Genomic DNA, 11203 nt, shown 5'->3' on the forward strand with positions numbered 1-11203 from the left:
GGACAGAGGTAATTACAAATCTAAAATGTGAACTAGTTTAGACAACACAGTGTTTAGTAAGTGAAAAGGCTGCTTCAAGTATAATTGCACGGATAGAAATCATGTATTTTAAGAAAACTCCTCATTATGTATGTATGACATTGAAATTTTAAAGCTTGTTATGTACTATCAAATGCTGGCACCCCAAATATCACCAATGCATCCTGTTGATAAGACAAATCTAAATGTATCACTTACCATGGTAAGGACGATCACCACCTTGACAGAATTTGATCTTGTCTCAGAGAAGGACTAGGTTAGATTTTTGTTAAGCATTTGAAGTTTGGTTTAAGATGGTTTTTCAATGTGGAGGCTTACTTAGGATTAAGTGAGGATCGTGGTATATTAGTTAACGATTGGGGGCACAGCAAGGTGAGGGCACAAATTGTTAATTTCCATTAAAGAGTCAATGGACCTTTTGGAAAGTCCTGTAATGTAACGAGCAATATTATTTGCCTGGGCAAGCGTCTTCTAGAATAATAAAACTGTACTAACGTAGACAACTGAATGCCACGTCAGTGATTCTCCGTGAACCATGTGAGTGGTTCTCAACTGTGGCTGTTTTGCCTCCCAGGGGAATTTTGGCAAAGTCTGGAGACGTTACAGTTGTTACAAGGGGAGTTGGGGGTCTTGATGCTACTGGCATCTGGTCAATAACTGTCAGCCAGGAATGCTGTTAAACATCCTACGATGCAGAGAAAAACCTCCATGACAAAGAATTATCCAGCCCAATATGTTGATAATGGCCAGGTTGAGAAATCCTGGTGTGGACAAGAGGTCTATAAAGGGCCAGATGGTAAAAAATTTTACACTTTGGATCATACGATCTCTGTTGCAACTACTCAACTCTGTTACTGTGCAAAAGCGTCACAGATAATACGGAAATAAATGGGCATGACTGTGTTCCAAACTTTATTTACAAAAACAAGCAAGGAGCAAGATTTGCCCCGGTGGGCTGTTCTTTGCTGATCCCTAATGGAGCCAGTAAGCTGTCTGGGGATAGGAGGTTTCAGTTTTCCGTGTCTAAGTGTATGGGTAGATGGTTTCTGGTCTCAGCAGTGTGCTTTCAATCTTCAATAGAAGAAGAAACATTTTCAAGTAAACATAGGTAAATTGCAAATAAATATGGAATGTCACATGAAAACCCTAGACTTTCCAAAGAACACCGTGAACATTTCTATGGAGCTGATTTTCTGTGCTACACGAACTATACCGAAACAACAATCTGTTTGCTGAACCAGTAATTTTCCAGGATGAACTAATGAAACTAAAATTACTTTTTAGCTGGGTTTTATCTGTATTATGAAACTCATTTAAATTAAAAAAAATGGTAACATGAGACAAAAATAATTACTTCTTTTAAAACAAACAAAATATAACACTCTCAATGACAATGGCTTAAAAATTATCCCTTTAACACTTAGTACTCTTTTTTCTTCTTTCTTCAGTTTTTTTGCTGCATTAATCACTTCCTGAGATTATATATATATTTGTTTATTGTCATGCCCTCCCTGTGAGGTCATGGTCATTGTATATTTCAGTCACAGCTGTATCCCCATCACCTAGAGGACCAGAATGAATAATTACACCGCTCATAGAGAACCATTATTATCATCATAGATAACAGAGCACTTACTATGTGCCAGCTACTCTTCTAAGGACTTTACATGGATTAGCTAGGCTAATCACATTACAACCCTGGGTAGAGGGTACTATTATTATTCACAGTTTAAGAGACGAGAATAATGAGGCATAGACAGGCTAAGTGACTTGTTAAGGCCCACAGAGCTAGCAGGTGACAGCTAAGATTTGAGTCCATGTAGTCTGACACCAGAATCCACGCTTTGAACTATTACACTACAGCTGATGCTCTCATGCTGATATGTTGCATAAATATACATATGTACATACATAGTTTGCATATTTCACAAGTTCTCTATTGTAAAGCAGGTTACACCCTTACCCTAGGTCTGCTGGCTCTGTCATTCTGCATTATTGTCATTCGTGATATTTAGGACCCAGGTCCTTAGAGGTCTATCTCTGTGAGGCATTGAGGTGCCTCATGGGAAACAGCAATTCCTAAGGAAAGAGAGAGTTGGAAAAATAAGCTTGTTCCACTATAAGTGTTCCTACTATTAGAGAGAAAGATGGTATTGGTATTGGTCAGAGCACAACGTGTATTGCTTCCTGTGAATGGACATCTGAACCCTTCCTGTGAATGGATACCTGAACTCTCTAGTGAAGAGAGGCTTCCGTTGATAAAATCTCAAAGGGAAATTTTCTCACAAAACTCTCAGAGACGTCAGGAACACAAGGAACACTACTTGGTAAGAAAGCATGACACAAAGGTAGAGGTCGGGAAGGATCCCTACTGCACCAGCAGTGGGGTTACACCTCAGCACTGCCTTGTATCCACAGTCACTGGTATTTCGCCAGGGCTGGGGGCATATAATCATGTGTGGCACCCAGGCAACACAGCACAGGCAATAAGGCATGGCAGCAGGAGGGTGGTGGCAACAGTCACAGAGCAGCTGCAGCTGAGGGTGGGAAGGGCATTCTGGGAGGTCTCAGCAGCAGACATTACTGCAGGGAAAACATATTTCTATGTTGCGATGGAGAAGGCCACATTGATGCCTATGAATACTCCAGAGATGTACTCCAGAGGCCCCAAATGATTGGGTTAGGAGAAGGACAGAGCTAAAGGTCAAGTGCTTTTTATGGTAGCAACTTAGAGTTACCCCGTTTTTCTCCTTATGACTGTGGAACTTCAGAATAATGGCTTGCAACTATTATAGAGCTAAAGCCAATATTATCTTCAAGAGTAAATGTGTGTATGTGTGTATACTTGAGAGAGAGAGGGTGGGGAGAAGGCAGACAGGCTGTATATCTGTATATTTAGGTCTAAATCATCTTCGGTCATACAAACTGAGCAAATTAACACCGATGCGTTGGGTCTTTACTAAAAAACACAATGGTCGCGGTTGTTCTCTGAATTACTAATGCCCTGAAACTGCCTGAAAGTCATTGGGATATGCTTGCTGATAATACTCTTGATGAGGAATAGAATTTATTTTTTGCTTGAGAGCTAATTAATGTAATCTTTAAAATATATAAATCCCATGGTGAGCCCAAATAATTATAATTGAAATGTGGACCTTGCCAAAACTGAGAAAATTAAAATGCAAACGAAATCTGTTAATATATCTAAATTAAAAAAAAACAAAAAGGAAAGAAAACCAATTAACTTCTGGAAACAAGGTTTGATATTTAGAATGAGGAGATTAAATTATGCAGATATCAAATTAACACTTGGAATGAAGATGGTGTTGCCCAGCTGCCTTTCAAAGCTTTGCCTTGCACAGACTAAAGTTGCTAGGGAGCAGGGAAGTGAGCTGTTTAAAAGGCCACAGTTGTGTTCCCTAAATGGTCCACACAGGGATCATAAAAATTCCTGATGGAATCTTTAGCAGCATGGAGGTAATTGGAAGGAAGGCATGGGGCTAGTAATTAAATCACAAATCTTTTCTGGGGAAATTATATGTAGATACACATATAGAGAGACATACATAGATAAATAGATGAGCTAAACAATATATACAGGTATGTACATATATATTCACTTATACAACACCTAGTTAGTCATTTTGGTCATTTCAGCAAACAGCTGAGCAACTCCATCAGAAAAAAGAAAAACATTGGAGGTATGGGGCTTAGAGTACAGTTGTACGGGCTTCCCTGGTGGTGCAGTGGTTAAGAATCTGCCTGCCAGTGCAGGGGACACGGGTTCAAGCCCTGGTCCGGGAAGATCCCACATGCCGCGGAGCAACTAAGCCCGTGCACCACAACTACTGAAGCCCACGCGCCTAGAGCCCGTGCTCCGCAACAAAGAGAAGCCACCACAATGAGAAGCCTGCACACAACAACGAAGAGTAGCCCCCGCTCGCCGCAACTAGAGAAAGCCCGCACGTAGCAACGAAGACCCAATGCAGCCAAAAAATAAATAAATTTATAAAAACAAATACAACTGTAAAACTTTCAGAATATACATTATCATATAACACCTGTACATCTGGTGCATTTCAGCAATTTAGTAGGAAAAACAAAATGGCCAAATTAGTTTTTTTGTTTTGTTTTATACCTGAACTGACCAACCAGCTCAATCCAGGTCCTCTGGTAGTTCCATGTTATTACTACTTTTAGGAAATCAGATAAATGTGTCTTTGGTTCTTAGGGATATTTCTGTGTGTTTCTCACTTTTCAAACAGTTGTTTTTAGCATTGTGTAGGTACTGTCACAGCCTCTTCCACTGCATTATTATAAAGAGTTCACGGTGGGAGTCATTTCTGTAGACACAGTACCATAAAGAGGTTACGGTATATCAGTGTGGATGGATCTGTTCTTACCTCATTAGCCAGCCAGCCAGAAGTAATTTTGAATATCAGATCTGGACCCTGGGGGAACTCTTGTCCTTTTCTAAGACAAGCTGTAGAATGTGTACCCTGCTGCACAACCTTGAGATGACCATTAAAGTTCAGAACTCCATCATGGGTACCATCACCAAATGGCCATATTAATAAGACGCCTGAGAGAGCAGAGATGAGAATGCTTTCAGAGACTTATAACTAGCACTGACAGGGACACAAGACCTTCATCTTATTCTGATTATTCTGGCTTCTTAGCCCAGAGGAAAGAAAACGAGTCAGAAAAAAAAAGGTTTGTGGAATTAGTTTGGTGTCCTATCTAAGGACCTAAGGAACCTCCATACTGTTCTCCATAGTGGCTGTATCAATTTACATTCCCACCAACAGTGCAAGAGGGTTCCCTTTTCTCCACACCCTCTCCAGCATTTATTGTTTCTAGATTTTTTGATGATGCCCATTCTGGACGGTGTGGGATGATATCTCATTGTGGTTTTGATTTGCATTTCTCTAGGGTTTTTGACTTCTTGGTCTGTTCATGACTCTCATACCCTGTCAGAATCTCAGGAATTAAGCTTACATGAATGCAATTATTTCTTCTCTACAAAAGGAGGCATAAATTGATGTTTTCTTTCAGATAATGCCCCTTGGAAATCCAAACAGGATATGTTTCTTTCCCTTTTGTGGTGAGTGAGTTGTATGACATCTTATTGCTATGTATACAATATTTATTTACAATGGCACCATACCTCTCCATTTATTTATTTATTTTTTAAAATTTATTTGTTTACTTTTGGCTTAGTTGGGTCTTTGTTGCTGTGTGCGGGCTTTCTTTAGTTGCGGCGAGCGGGGGGGGGGCTACTCTTCATTGCGGTGCGTAGGCTTCTCATTGCGGTGGCTTCTTGTTGCAGAGCGCAGGCTCTATGTGCGCGGGCTTCAGTAGTTGTGGCACGTGGGCTCAGTAGTTGTGGCTCTTGGGCTCTAGAGTGCAGGCTCAGTAGTTGTGGTGCACAAGCTTAGTTGCTCCGTGGCATGTGGGATCTTCCCAGGCCAGTATTCGAACCTGTGTCCCCTGCGTTGGCAGGCGGATTCTTAACCACTGTGCCACCAGGGAAGTCCCCTATCCATTTACTTTTATTAAAGCATGATATGGAGGAATAGCGCTAGACTCGTTTCCAGAATTTCTAGGTGTGTATCCCCAGTTCTGCCTACCCATTAGCAGTGTGATTGTGTTCATATTTACCACATTCACAACTGCATTTTTCTCATTTTTAAAATGGAAGTAATTTTCCGCCCCATCTGACAAGGCTTTTGCATATTCGTTGTTATTGCTAAATATTTTGCCTTAAATAGTTCTTAATCTTTCCATTTATAAGATAGAAATATTCTCTCATTGTTGATTCTGAGTTTTCCTTAGACTAGGATAATACATAGTATGGAAAAGACTCTCAAGTTCAGTATAATCTTCATAAAGCTCCAGTCAACCTAGACATTCCCATAGTAAAGGTTTTCTTCGGTGAGTGTGGAGGGAAGTCAGCATGATGGCACTGAGGTTTGGTAAGAAGGTCAAGGAAAATGGCTGTGGCTGAATTCCTGAGCAGACAAAATTGCCAAATTTATGTAAGTCTCCTTCCATAGATTTACTTGAATGGGAAGGAACCTGTTTTTCTTAATCAGTCTAATGACGTTCAGCCTCATTGCCCAACTTGGTGAGCCAAATTCATGGTGATAAAGGCATTGCATGATGATGATGAAATCTTGGGGTGATAAGAGCAATGAAATGGTGAGAGGTATTATATTCTCTATGTAAAGTAGTCTGAGCTCTTAGATTTGCTAGATTTTTGTGTGTTTATGTTCATAGTATTTTAGAAAGACAAGTGTCCAATAAATAAAATGTTAGAATGTAGATTTTATCTATTTGAGGAGAATATATATGGTCCTTGTGAAATTTCAAAACTGAAGTACATTCCAGATGAATCATCCACAGCCTGTTCTGCTGTAGTAATAGTACTAGTTGTTGATACAGCTGAAATGAGAGGACCAGCTGGGCTTTCACACGCCTGCTTTCTCCAGGCTAGGGGACTACCCTGTGTAAGAGGCTCCATTTAGTAGTGTGTTGCTATTCACTTGCTAGGTCAGTGATTGTTTTCCATGTTAGTTTGTGTTACATGTTTTGCTTGGTAAGCCTGAAATTCATCAGAAAATAAGAGAAAGTTCAGGAGAAGAGGAGAGGGAACAAACAAGTTGAAGCTTGTGTTGTTTTAGGAGCACAGTGATTCAATATTAGGCATTTTGTTTGAATTCCTGTGTATTATGCTTCAGTGAGTCAAGGTGGAAGTAGTTTACAGCTGAATTTGGAAATAAAGGGATGTTTTGTTGATTACATGCTCATCCGTTGTACAGTATATTTTATTGATACCCAATGTAATATCTCCTGGTGATGAAAATTATATCTAATTTAAAAGAAAAATAAACAGCAGCAGCATATAGTGTGAACTCACTCTAAATTGCTGCTCAGCTTCTCATAAACAATTAAACATGGTCTCTCCTTCGATTCTTTATAGCCAGTGCACTTTAAAAAAAAAGTTTGGCACATCCCACAGTTTGATAACATTCAGTATCCTTACTGAAATGTTGAAAGGATTTTAGTCCATCTTGAATTAAAAACCAAATGTAAGATAGAAGATTGAAATACAAGCTGATGCTAGAGAGACCTGAAGCTCTTGCCAACATCATATTTCTATTTTATATAGGAGAGTGTTTCTCAACCATGAATGATTTACCACCCTCCTCCCAGGGGAACATTTGGCAATGTCTGGTTACTCTTTTAGTTGTCACAACTGGGAGGTGCTACTGGCATCTGGTGGGTAGATGCCTGGATACTGCTAAACATTCTACAATGCATAGGATCCCTCTCACCCCCTCCCTCCTCCCACCCCTCATTCACAACAAGAATTATCTGGGTCAGAATGTCAATGGTGCCAGATGTCTGTCCTGACTTAGGACAGACATCTGATGAGATACTAGGATTTTTGAGGAAGAAATTTTCCTCATCTATGGTTGAGGGCACTGCTGCTTTGAGTTCAAAGACACAGACTTCTCATCTGAATTCAGGGAGTTATAACTTCATGAATACCCTCAGCAAATATTCTCTTCTTACACAATATAGATTCTGTGAAGAGAAGTCACCATTCCTATATGGGAAAAAATGACACAGGTTCCGCTAAAAATCCATTAGAATGAAGAGATTATCATAGCCTTAGGTTAAATCATAAGACATTTCTGTTTCTGTAGGTCAAAATTATCAAGTAAATAATATCATAGGGTTCATCTCTGTACTATGACATCTGTTGTCAGATGATCATGATCTGAAAGAAGGTCCCATTTGGGAGAGAGATGTCAGGATGCCTCTTCAATGTGCCTTGCTTGTATTTCAACCTATTGCAATAATTATGGCTAGAATCTGGTAACATTTGTGGTATCTTAATAATTAATGACACACTGTTCAAAATGCATTTTTGTAATAACTTTTGCCAACATAATTTCGGTTGACATACATTTTTGAGATAACAAAATTGCTATTGCTTGGAAATTTTGAGAATATCTGTGTCAGGCTGGTTTGGGAATTTTAAAAGTCACTCTAAGAATTAAGGAAATAAGAGGTTTAATATAGCAATTAGGGGTTAAAATGGGAATTAGGAGTGTGAAGGCCTGGAAGTATATAGCTGAAGGATCAGAGAAACAGCCACTGTGACATCAGTCTGAAAGCTTGGAATGAGTGAAAAAGCTGCCAATCCTGGGAAGTCCAAGAAACTTCAAATACCACACAGTTGGAGTTTGCAGAGTGGTCTGGAACTAGATGCCTGCCCCTCTGACTGTCATGATGTATTGAGCAATAATAGCTTCTTTATCGTTTCTACTTTCCAATATTCGCAAGAGTTCCTCTCACTGGTAAACCATAGCCTGGGTCTATAGCGTGAAGTTGATTCTGAGAAACATAGTTCCCAGACTTAGGAGGGACTGGAAGCAGTGAGGCCAAGTTGACCACCACCAATTCAACACAATGAAAATCTCCTCCTTGATGGATTGCTCACACTCATGATTGAGGGTAGGTGAGAATGGGCAACTGAAAGTTTCTCAAGATTTCACAGAGTTATAACTGCATTTTCATAAGGACAAGAAAGGATGGGCAGCCAAAGCCTCTGTAGAATTCACAGTGATATAATTGCCTGATCATAAAAAGTCATCAACATTAAAATAAAGGCCATGAAGAAAGATAAAGAAGGACACTATATAATGATAAAAGGGTCAATACAAGAGGAGGATATTATACTTGTTAACATATATGCACCCAATATAGGAGCACCTGAATACATAAAACGAATACTAACAGACATAAAAGGAGAAATTGATGGGAATACAATAAAAGTAGGGGACTTTAACACCCCACTCACATCAATGGACAGATCTTATAGGCAAAGTCAATAAGGCAACAATCTAAATGACACAGTAGAACAGTTGGACTTAATTGATATTTTTAGGATGTTACATCCAGGAAAAAAAAAAGCAAAAACCAGAATGCACATTCTTTTCAAGTGCAATTGGAACGTTCTCTAGGATAGACCATGTTCTAGGGCACAAAACAAGGCTCAACAAATTTAAAAGGATAGAGATTATTTCAAGCATCTTTTCTGAACACAAAGGCATGAAACTAGAAATCAACCACAGAAAGAGAAATGAGAAAAAAAAAGATTATGTGGAGACTAAACAACATGCTACTGAAAAACAAATGGGTCAATGATGAGATCAAAGAGGAAATTAAAAAATACCTTGAGACAAATGACAATAAAAACACAACTATGCAAAATCTATGGGAGGCACCAAAAGCAGTCCTTAGAGGGAAGTTCATAGCAATACATGCCTTTCTCAAAAAACAAAAAAAATCTCAGACAACCTAACCTACCACCTCAAAGGATTAGTAAAAGAAGAACAAATGAAACCTAAAGTCAGTAGAAGGAAGGAAACAATACAGATCAGGAAATAGAGACTGAAAAACAATAGAAAATCAATAAAATCAAGAGCTGGTTCTTTGAAAGGGTGATCCAAAGGGTAAATCAACAAATCTCTGGCCAGGCTCACCAAGAAGAGATGACCCAGGTAAACAAAATAAGAAATGAAAGGTGAGAAATAACGACTGACACCCTAGAAATAACAGAAAAACATAAGCTAATACTACGAACTATACTATATGCCAACAAATTGGACAACCTAGAAGAAATGGACAAGTTTCTAGAAACATACAGCCCACCAAAACTGAACCAAGAAGAAATAGATAATTGGAACAGACTGATCACTAGAAGTGAAATAGAATCTGTAATAATTAAAAAAAACGAAACCAAAAAAACACCTCCCTGCAAACAAGAGTCCAGGACCATAGGCTTCACTGGGCAGTTCTACCAAACATACAAAGAAGAACTTATACCAATTCTTCTCAAACTCTCCCAAAAGATTGAAGAGGCAGGAACACTCCCAAAGTATTCTGTGAAGCCACCATCACCCTGTTATCAAAACCAGACACCTTTCTTGCTCCCCAGCCATCTTGGCGGCTCCACTTGGTTGGGGGAGTTCCGCACCTAAGGCAGGAAGATGGTGGCCACAAAGAAGATGAAAAAGTCACTGGAGTCAATCAGCTCTAGGCTCCAACTCATTATGAAAAGTGGAAAGTACCTGCTGGGGTAGAAGCAGACTCTGAAAATGATCAGACAAGGCAAAGCAAAACTTATCATCCTTGCCAACAACTTCCCAGCCTTGAGGAATCTGAAATAGAGTATTATGCCATGTTGGCCAAAACTGGTGTCCATCACCACAGTGGCAGTAACATTGGGCACAGAATGTGGAAAATACTACAGAGTATGCACACTGGCTATGATTGATCCAGGTGATTCTGATATCATTAGAAGCATGGCAGAAAAGACTGGTGAATAGTAAATCATGCACAATTTTTCTTTAATAAAACTGTCCAGAGCTTGTTTAAAAACAAAACAAATACACCACCAAAAAAGAAAATTTCAGGCCAATATCTTTGATGACTATAGATGTACAAATTCTCAACAAAATATTAGCAAACTGAACCCAACAACAGTTAAAAAAGATCATACACCATGATCAAGTTGAATTCATCCTAGGGTCACAAGGATGATTCAACATATGCAAATAAATCAATGTGATACACTAGATCAACAAAAGACAAAAGCCACACAATCATCTCAATAGATGCAGAAAAAGCATTTGATAAAACTAAACATCCATTCATGATAAAAACTCTTGCCAGAGTGGGTATAGAGGGAACATACCTCAACATACTAAGAGCTATCTATAACAGACCCACAGCCAACCCAATACTCAGTGGCGAAAAGCTGAAAGCCTTCCCACTAAACTCTGGAAGAAGACAAGGATTCCTACTCTCACGATTTCTGTTCAACCTAGTATTGGAAGTCCTAGCCACAAAAATCAGGCAAGAAAAAGAAATAAAAGGTATCCAGGTTGGAAGGGAAGAGGTAAAATTGTCATTATATGTAGATGACATGATGCTCTATATAGAAAACCCTAAAGGCTCCACACAAAACCTATTATAACTGATAAACAAATTCAGCAAGGTAGCAGGATACAAGATTAACATACAGAAATTGGTTGCATTTCTTTAACAATGAAATATCAGAAAGGGAAAGTAAAAAAACAAATCCTTT

General features: G+C 39.1%; 1 pseudogene; it reads left to right on the forward strand.

The window, feature by feature from the left end:
• Positions 1 to 10103: 10103 nt before the first annotated feature.
• On the forward strand, positions 10104 to 10442 carry LOC112405948 (60S ribosomal protein L30-like; annotated as a pseudogene).
• Positions 10443 to 11203: the final 761 nt, after the last annotated feature.

Source organism: Neophocaena asiaeorientalis, unplaced genomic scaffold (assembly GCF_003031525.2).
Source record: "Neophocaena asiaeorientalis asiaeorientalis breed wild unplaced genomic scaffold, Neophocaena_asiaeorientalis_V1.1 scaffold893, whole genome shotgun sequence".
Taxonomy (NCBI): Eukaryota; Metazoa; Chordata; class Mammalia; order Artiodactyla; family Phocoenidae; genus Neophocaena; species Neophocaena asiaeorientalis.